The following is a 10480-nucleotide window of genomic DNA, read 5'->3' as shown; positions in this document are numbered from 1 at the left end:
CCCCTATCGACTTCCAACATACACACAAAAAAAGCAATATAGAAAGCCCAAGTTCATATTTATGACTGCCGATTATCTGCATTATCAGGAAATTAGCGATGCTGTCAGGGGGGAGCCGAGATAAAGTGTTCCTCCACCTCCCAGAGAGCTCCATGAGCCATGCCTGGAAGGACTGAAGGCAGCGACAAAACAAAATAATTCTTCACCAGGGAAGAAAAGTTTTGTGAGGAATGAAAAGGTAATGAAAGCTGCTTTGCTATTGCTAAGCTCCCAGGGAAATGGGGCCAATTACAAAATCTGCCTGGGATTTAGCAGACAGCTGCTGGGAAACATGTCAATTTGAATGGAGAAAGAGAAATTAGGTTGGAGGATGATTAGTGATACAAGAGAGGAGTTTTCCATGCTCTATACCTGAAACCAATGCAAGCGCCTCTAGCATGTAATCCTTATCAACATCTGGCTGCACAGCTGGAGCTATGGGTCCCCCCTGGGGATGGCAGTGACTGCCTAGTGCTCCAGCCCTACTTGGGTAGTTTCAGCCTCATCTTGCAACAGTGGAGCCTTTGCCTCTTCCACCAGTGACTCTGACTGAGCTCTCCGGTTCTTTAACACCACATGCAGTCAAGAAGTACAGTTTGGGTTTCAGTTGTGTGCACATTTTGACATGTAGGTTTGAGACGATTGGTCACACATCTTATTCTGTGCAATGGCAAAGGTGCAGCTCTTCTGCACTGGTACCCTGCACCTTTCATGCTGAACACATGACTGGGCCCCATCCTGCAGCCCTGCCCTGGGTCCCCAGCACCTCTCAGAGCCATCTCCAGTCACCTCTAGGAAGTACTCAGCCTTTGGGCTGACACATCCAGAGCATTTGCTTGCTTGCCTCAGAGCTGGTTATCTAGTTCCCCACAAAAACTAGCTGGTTAGCTAGTTCCCCACAAAAAGCAAATGGCGATCTTTGGTGTCCCTAAAAAGAACGGAATCTCTGGAAGGTCTGGGTCTTCATTAGTCTCCAGGCAGTTTTCCATCCACAGCAAAAGAGAGAGGTTTCCTTAAGAACAAGACAAGCGATTCCCCAAGGAAGACAGCAGCTAACAAAGGAAATCACTCAAAGTCACCTCCCAACACATACAGCTTAATTAAACAAGGATTCTTCCTCAAAGGCACCATCAGATTTCTGGAGCCATGGGAGAGCTGAGAGAATAACCAAGCTGCCTGCCGCTCCCGGGGCTGTGCTAGCAGGTCACATTCCCATGTCAGAGAAAGACATTCCATTTTCTTGCAAATAGAGCTCATCAAAATCAATGCTTCCCTGAAGGCTTCCCATCCCTGAGTGGGGCGGTAGCCCAATGCTGCACCATCCCATTTGCACCCCTAGATACAGGGCTTGGACTTGCACTCCCTCCAGCATCAGGGCTCCCTGTATATCCAGGGAGGATCCTCTGGACCCGTTGACTCCTTGCAGCTTGCAAGAGGAGACCTGCTTGACCCGCACACCTTTCATCTCCAATTCATAAAAGAGAAGACAAAAACCCCCTTATTTTGTCAGGTGCTCTAAGTGCCGTGCTACATTTCTCTCTGCATCACCAGACGGACCCACTGACAGCTCTTCCATTTGCAGATATGTCATTGAAATGGAATTATGCCAGCAGCAGGGATCATGCTGTTCCTGTTCTGTAGCCATGCTTTGGAAATGGATGCAAACGTATTTAATATTGAGTTCCGACTTTCCTCAGATCTGTCAGTACAGCTCCCTTGGCTTCAGTGCAACTGAAGCTCTGGGTGCAGCTGAAAGCAGGATCTAGCATACAGCACTCCGGAGTTATTAGTGGTACATGAATAATCCGGATACAATGCCCTTTTAATGCCAACAGCAGCAAGTGCAAGAACAGAGCCAGCAGAAGTCATTTTTGTGCTCCTGTATGAGCACAGACTGCTTTCCACCCACTGTCTCCAGCCAGCTCCACACTAGGGAAGACCACATCAGCTGTTGCTCTGTCAAACATGCTCTGGAGACTGAAGCTTGTGGAGGTTGAGGCCAAGTCAGGACCATCAGCCCACCTAACTGCACAACTGCCTTGTCACAGCCAGTGTGAAGAGGATGGCCAGATGTCTGAGAGTGACTAGGAGCCCCAGAGCTCAGACTCTGCAGCATCACAGTGCTGACAAGGGAGCCCACTCCCCCCTCTTCCCACCTGACCGCTCTAACGCCTATCATCTTGCAAGCCAGGCAAGGTGCTTGGTTTAGTCAAGACAAGTCTGGCCAATTCATGCCATTCCATCAGGAGACAAAATTTCCCCCTTGAGGTGGAAGTCATTAGGAGACTGCACAGTATTTCCCGCTTCAGTTGGTCTGATTTTATCCTTCAGACACAAGCTCTCATTGTGCCTTTTTTTTTTTTCCAAGATTAAAGTGCTCTTTGCTATCTGGGAAAGTACTTACACTGTAATTAAGTCACAGTTTGATAAGGACTAAGCAGATTGAGTTCTCACATTCCCCTCCCTCCAAGGCATTTCCTTCTACATGCCTTCCAAGCTTTCAATATCATTAAAAAAACTCTGACATCAAAGCTGCCTGGGCAATTTCGGCATCTCTGGCCTTGCCACTGCCCAAAGGGGCAAGAGATCACCTCTCTGCCCTTGCCCCGCTCCCTGAACCTATTCCTCCTTCCCACCCAGTAGCAAGAAGCGGGCAGACAACCTTCTCCATCCTCCAACCTCCTTGGAAGCTCCCGTATTTCACCCATTTGATAGCAGCACTGCACTCTGGTAATGTCAGCTGGCTGCAGGCATCCTGTTACAGCACCGCAGGCTGATACCAGAAGGGTTTCTACATCCAGGGCTACCTTTGGATGTGTAGGTATATCCAGAGGGCTTAACCCTGCCGGTTCCCGTGCCAGATCCTGCTAGGCCGGCGGGATTACTGCTAACCCTCATTGCAGATGGTTTCCAACAAGACTGGTTCCCTCCTAATGCTGTCCCCTGTATGCAGGGCAGCTTGCTAGCAGGTATTTCAGAGTCAGCTCAGGAAGAAGCATAAATTCAATCTCATTTTAGGAGTGCACCATGGGGAAAAAAAAAAGTCTCTCTACATGCATTAGGATAAAGTTACACCTGGCTCAAACTGATGATGTGCAGCCGTTTCTTCTGGAACAGCTTCTCGCTTAAATCTACCCATCCCTACAGCTACCAACAGCTCTCGGCAACAGCTGGAACTCCTGAAAGAGGGAAAATGAGGCTTTCAGGAGAAATAAGCATTTCCATTCGCTTCAGTGGCACTGCCCTCACTTTTCCAAGTACCTTGTTCAGAGCACTATGCACAAAGATTACATCCCAGTCTGTCCCCAAGGTTCAACTTGAGCATACCTTTTAGCTTTCAAAGTCTCATAGATGGACAGGGCAAGATTCACAATGTCAGTCCTCAGGTCTCCCAATTACAATAAAAGAAATAAAAGCATTAATTGAGCTGTACACTAATGTGAACTACCCCGAAGCCAGTGCACAACCCAGTGTCTGCAGGCCTGCAGCGAGGGGCACAGCCCTTGCACTGAATTGTGCTTCCTGATGCACAGCAGCACACAAGCAAGGAAGCAGCTAGCACAGCAGCCAAGAAGTCACTCCAGGATCCACGGAGGCTGCAGAGGGTCCGTTGCCATCATGTCCTCTATTCCCCATTGCAGATACACACTGAACTCTTAGTATATAGGTACCTTTTCCTCCTGTAAGACCTGTTACAGCTGCACCTTTCCTGCTGAAGTCTCAGTTCTGGTGTTTGAGGGAAGCCAAAGCACCTCTTACGAGAGGTTTAGTGGACTGCAATAACCATGGTGGAACAAGTGCTGCTCTTACAACTCCAAATCCGAGGCACCAGCCAATTGCTATTGTGAAGCTTGATGCCCCCAAGACGACTGACAGCAGCAACTATTGGGACATAAACTACTCCCCACAAAGCAGCCAGGAGCTCCCCCAGCTGCCCCCTGCTCCAAGCAAGCACAGGCAGTAAGGCCTAGTATGGGAGCAGGCTATCAACTTATTTAAATTTTTAGCAACAACTTTATGGGATGAGAGAGGGAAAGCAGTTTGGCTATTTGGAAAAGATTTATGGGACAGTCCTTGCATGGGTGGCAGAAGGTGCTGCGTGTGAAATTCATCTGGATGTCCCAGGGCTACTGCACACACATAGGTGGACTCCACACCTCTCCCAAGAGCTCCATCTAACACATCTCCTGCCAATGTGTTTTCAGGTAACTAAGAAATACCTTTGCTGGGCAAGGTGGAAATTTCTCTATCCTTCAGCATAAACCCTTGTTAAAGAGTAAAAAGCAGATAACTGACTTTACAGGCTGGCCTCAGACCCATATATGGCCAGCAGAAAGATAACAGCCCTCAGGCACTGAGTGAGCTCTTTCAGTGCAGAAATGTACCACTTCTAAAAATCTGCCTTTTTAGTCCAAATGGAATCCAACTGCATACGATACCACATACACATTTGAGAGAAAGTTCTCAGGTTATAAGTTTGGAACAAAAGGGAGTTACAGCCTTGATGTGGGCTCTGAAAGTTGTGTATGACTTTGAATGCAGAAATCACTACTTGGTTGGGAAATGGCCTTAAGTCAAGGTGAGTTCTGTGCAAGGGTAACAAGAAGTCAGCCAGCTTGAACATCTATTGAAGGTCCTCAAGGGTCAGGGCTCAGCCTGCAGGATCCCACAAGTAGTGGGACATTTGGGATCAAAGACCCTCTGGGCATCCCATCAACCCTGCCAGGCTCCTGAAGCCACACATCCAGGAGGGAGGAAGCCCAAAAGGGACAGATATTAAGGGGGATCGCAAGTGTCATACTGCTGCAAACCTCCTCCCAGCATTCCAGAGATGCTCAGGAGTGAGAGATGGGTACCAAGCAGCAGGCAGCAGTGCAGAAACATAGGAGCTGGCAAGAAGAGAGGCATCAAGTAGCCAACGATGCAAACAGGATGCTATTCATTTGAAAACGATCACATGAAGCCTCCTAGCACCTTCCTCCTCAGGGCAGAGCACGTCAGCCCTTCCAACCCACCCCGCAAGTGCTTTGCCAGCTGCCATGGGCCAGCTTTCAAGCAGCAGCCCAGTTCTCAAACAGCCCAAAGCATGATCACACCCAACCTCACTTCCCACTCCTCTCCTCAGTGCCTGCTTTTTGCCAGCTACTGGCTGGAGACACATCCTTCCCACTCCGTCCAGTAACCATGTGGGCAATTTGCTTCCCACAAGCAAAGAAGAAAGCACCATCCTTTTTAGCCTTACATACAGCAAACAAATCAACATACTGCAGTGCTGTAATGGAAGTTGTCTCAACCTGTGGCCATTAAGGTGCTGTAGATGGGACTTAGTGTTCACAGAGCTGATTTGTTTGTGGAGCTATTAAAATTTATTCATTATTCTAATCTCTTGCTGTATTACATAAATTAAACTTGAGAGCTCAAAGGAGTACCCATTGTTAGTGCTCCAACTAATCAACACAAAGACCTTCAAAATGCAAGCAGCAACACAAAAAAGAGTTTAGTGGTCTCAGGGGTTGCTGGTGCAGACACTGAGCAGCTCCCCGCTCTTCCTTAGCACCTTAATCACCAAGTGCTCCCAGCCTCACCATATTTCATCCCTTCCAGTCCCCAGCAGAAGCCAAAGACACCTCAGGAGTCCTCAGTTCTCAGGTTGTCTCTGACCCAAAGGCATGTCCCTACCAGGCATCTCCTTCATGGAAAGCCCAGCAACAAGCAGCAGATTTTTGAGTGCTTCTCCAGACCAAAGCCCAGGGAAAGGTTTCAAAGTTCCTGGTGAGTGCAAACACATTGTGGGAGAAGTTATGAAACTTGAGCAAGGAAGATAATCTATAGCCTTGAATTCTAAACAGTGAGGCTCTTTTACCCCAAGCCAGGCATCCCAGTGTAAACCTTCAATCTGTTCCAGTGAACCACAAGCAGGATGCCAAGGCAAGGCAAACTGGAGAAATAAGAAAAGCTTCACCCTTTCTCTCCAGATGGAAATAATTGATCATTTCTCCCAGCCTACTGCAGTGCATCATTGAGGTAAGAAAGTCTCCTGACTATTTTAATCATTCTTGCTGGATTTGGCCCATGGTTCCTTTGCTTTTCACATTTAATTAACAACATGCAGGTTCCAGTAAATGATTTCAAATAAATCCTTAGATGACTAACAGACAGCAGCTGTAGAAATTCATGTAGTGGTGACTGAAAGCCTAGGTCCAGATCACTGCTTGGGGCCTTAGCTAGCACATTGTGTACCACAACACTGCACAGTGATACTGTATCAGTTTTCCTGCTACAGAACAGAACCCCAAGAATTGTGCTGTAGCCTGTAGATGGTCACATCAAGGTGATTTCTATATAACAAACTTATCAGAAGAGCAAGGTGAAATTTAAGCTCCTCCAGTTCTTAGTCATCAGAAGGCAGCGGGATGCCAGTGAAACCACAGCACACACACTGGTTATCTAGAAGTATTAACTGCTTAATCCCCAAAATCCTGTTCTCAAAGACAGTTTTATTTTCTTAAAAACCTTGTTCTTACACCTCTGAATCCCAGCCCTGACAAGCGATCATAAAGGTTGTTGTAGTTCAGCCCCGATCGGGACCAGACTACGCAGTCTCTCTCTCACTGCCCCCACCCTCCGAGAGAACAGGGAGAGATGATATAAGAAAAAAGACTCGAGGTTTGAGATAAGGACAGGGAGAAATCCTTAAAGTTACCATTACGGGCAAAACAGACTCGACTTGGGGAAAACTATTCATTTATTATTAAAACCAAAGCAGGATAATGAGACAGAAAACAAGATAACCTCCCCCCACCCCTCCCTCTTCCCAGGCTTAATATTATCTCTACTACCTTCCACCCCCGAGCGGCACAGGGGGGAAGAGGGAATGGGGGTTGTGGTTAGTCCATCACACGTTGTTTTACGCCGCTGCTTCGTCGTCAGGGGAAGAACTCCTCACATTCCTCCCCTGCTCCTCTGTGGCCTCCATGGGCTGTAGGGGAATTCTGGCTGGGAGCAGCATTACTGCTCCCCCTCCTTCTGCACCGACCTTGGCGTCTGCAGCCGTTCCTCACAACAGGCTGGCAGACGCCTCTCAGGATCCTTTTTACATCTCATTCACTTCTCATCTCCTCTCCACTTCCTGCAGCCAGGCCGGGCCGAGTTGGGCCCAGTCGGCCCCTGGCGGGAGGCCAGAGGGTGAGGGGTGCAAGGCCCACGAGGCTCGCGCCTCCCCCTCTCTGCCCCCACTCAGTGTCTTCACATCTTCTTCTTTTTTTTTTTTTTTTTTTTCTGTTTTTCCCCTTCTTAAATACATTATCGCAGAGGCGTTATCACAGGACATTCTGCTACCAATTGGCTCTGCCCTGGCCAGCAGCAGGTCCGCCCTAGGCCCGGTGGAGTCCGCTGAACAAAGGGGAGCAACTTCCAGCAGCTTCTTACAGAAGCTAGCACCATAGCCCCTCCCCCCAATAAATAAAACCAGAACAAAAGTTTAGCTCAGAAACCTTCCGCAGTAATCTCTTTTTTGGGCAAAAGTCTCTTTCCAGCGCTCTGCCTGAACTCCCAGCTGTAACATGCTGCAGGAACAATCACAGGCATCACAAGCATCCTACAGCAGCAAGGAATTTGCCAAAAACTTCCAGGTGAGTCTAGAAAACAGACTGGCCCCATGCTTCCCAGACAAGCTTTAACACCTGACACTGTTATCTGCTTTTCATGAAAACCCAAGCACTTTAGTGCATATATAAGGTCTGCCAAATCCTATTGAAATTGATTGCCAAATGCGCCCTTCCTATGTTCTACTATAAAAAAGGTGTCTATATGATGCTCTAGAAGCTTGGAGTTGAGATATTTTCCACTAGAGTGTAATTAAGTATAATAGTAATTAGACAATTGTATGCTGAACTACTGCTAACCTGTGATAACAGGGTTGTTAAACAGTGATGATATGAGCATAGCTCAGAGCTAAGCAATTGTAATAACATCACATGTACTGCAACATGCACAAGAATTCGAGCACTTGCCAGTTTCAGGGCGTTTGTAACATCCTTTTCTATCCCAAATCACAGAGAGCATCTACATACAACTCTTGGATGTCAGGATTCTTGCTTCATGGGTTGCAATGAAGTCAAAGCGGATGGGCCATGTTACCCATCTCAGACATCGATTTCCAAGTGGTACCATTTGTTGGCAAATAGATAAAGTCTGAGATACAATCAGCTGCGGTACAGCTGGTTTCTGCAGAGTTACTAAAATATTTCCAAATACCATGCCAGAACTGCAGGAGTTGTTAACACGGGGATTAAAGAAGGTAGCCGTACGTGGCAGAGCTTAGCTTGGCTCAAGCACGGAGCACACAATTCCCACCTGGCTGTGCCTTGCACGCTACATGAAACTAGAAAAACACTTTCTCCTTTTTTCTCAAAAAACACTTCGAGTCTATTTATACCAAGTTCATCCAGGAGTTAACCGCAAGGAACTTGTGATTACAGACACTGCACAAACACAGCTTAGACACAACAGAAGAGGACTGGAAGGGCTCAAACCCGTCCCCTTGCAGCACAGCTCTGCTCTGTGCTCCTCTGGAACGCTGGGATCAGCAAGAGGAGGGAAAGACGGGAGGAGGCTATCCCATTCAGAAGAGGCAGCCAGCCCACATTTTCAATCCTGAGAGTCTTTCTACACTTTATCAACATTTTTTCCATCCCCAAGGAGGGAAAAGAAGAAAAAAAAAAAGAGAGAGAGAAGTGGGCAAAACCACCACACATACCTGCTCCAAGAGCCCATGTGGTGCACAGTAGTGGTGCATTCAGTTTTGTGTCTCTCCAGTCAAATTGAGCCCATTTCCAGCAACTTCCTCCATGGCTGCTCGACGCCTGCACAGGCCACCCAGATGACAAGGTCTGGATTCTGCTCTGCTCCCTGGTGTCACACACTCGTACTCTTCCTCCCTGGCAGTCTCTGGGCTCATAGTCCCACATCCGTCCTTATTGCAGCTCACAGGAGCCCCTGAGCAGACCATTCACTCACAAAGCCAAGTTTTGCCACTGCTCAGCTTGATGACCGTTATTTCGGCTCCAAGAGGAACATCTTGCAGCCGTCCACCGTCCCACAACTGTGCCACAAAGACTGCAGAGAGCCCAGGACAATCCCCATCAACTGCATTTTAGGTTGCCTGCCGCACACAACTGCTCCACTGGAGATGCAACAGGGTCCCACCCAGCGCAAAAGGAAAAAGACTCCAAACTTAAAGGGAAAAAAACCCAAAAGAACTCCCAAACAACCACGAGCACCACAATCATGGCTTCAAGGAGGCTGCATAGAAATTTAATGTTAAAAATCCTAGCTTAAGCCCAGAAAAATATCTAAAGAGAAAAAACCAACCCACCTCACCCTCCATTTGTAAGCAGGGAAAAGAAAGTGCAGCCCTCCCGTACCACCCATGCCCAGCTGATGAGACTCTGTCAGTGCTGCTTCAGAGGCTTCAGCTGGGGAGAACTCTGAGTCCCAGCAGGGCCAGGGCTCCACTGGTGCCCCTGTGAGGAACAGGACCCCCCGCCCTGCTCCGTGACAGCCAAAATCCCCGTACTGGAAAGAAACGTTAACTGAGATTAGTCTTGACATTTCTGGGTCTTGTAATCACAGTGGGTGACAAAAGCAAAGTCTGGATCAGAGCTCTTCCCGGAGCAATTTAAACACATCTATCTTAAGGAGAGATCGAGTTAAACAAAGGGGTGATAGGCCATAAGTTGAAAGCCGTGGGACATGGAGTCCTGGGATGATGTTAAAATCAAGCAGTCTGAGCAGCCTCCAAAATATCTATTTTGGAAGTTGAGGAGAAAAAGCACTGCACAGCCCACTGCTCCTTGCACCGTCCGCAAGTCCTCATCCCCCTGCGTGTGGTGGAGAGGCACTGCTGACCAAAATCACTTGACCCCCTTGCAGGATGAAGGCTCAATTTAGAAGGAGGAAATAATTAGGCAGGAAGTGAAAATTAAACCATTCAGTGGAAAATGGAGGAGAATGTTTTTTTTCATTCATCTGCCTATGCTGGCATCTTATCAAAGGACTATTATTGGGAACCGTGGTGGGAACCAGGGGTGCCGGTGAGAGGAAAGCTGCATTTTTCCTACTTGAGGCTCAGTGACTCCTGTGAGCCATTCCCTAGTGACAGGAGGCAGCTTGAGGTGAAACCTGAACTTTTGGTGCGTTTCCCTCTCAGGTTCATTCACGCCTCCCCAGGCAGCAAATCCAGCCGTGTCAGCAGAGATGCGAGGCCATGGGTAGGGATATTTCTAGGGGATGGGCCTGCCCCGTGCCAGATGCAGCCACTTCCAGATGGTTTTGGCTGGTTCCAGGTAGCTTCAACAGCCCTGCTGAGCCCATTGGTGATGCCAGTGATGCCTTTGGGGAAACATATTTAGGAAGGGGCGAAACGCTGTGTGGCAGAGTG

This window comes from Chlamydotis macqueenii, chromosome 18 (assembly GCF_036417535.1).
Source record: "Chlamydotis macqueenii isolate bChlMac1 chromosome 18, bChlMac1.mat, whole genome shotgun sequence".
NCBI classification, from domain to species: Eukaryota; Metazoa; Chordata; class Aves; order Otidiformes; family Otididae; genus Chlamydotis; species Chlamydotis macqueenii.
This window is presented reverse-complemented; position numbering follows the sequence as displayed.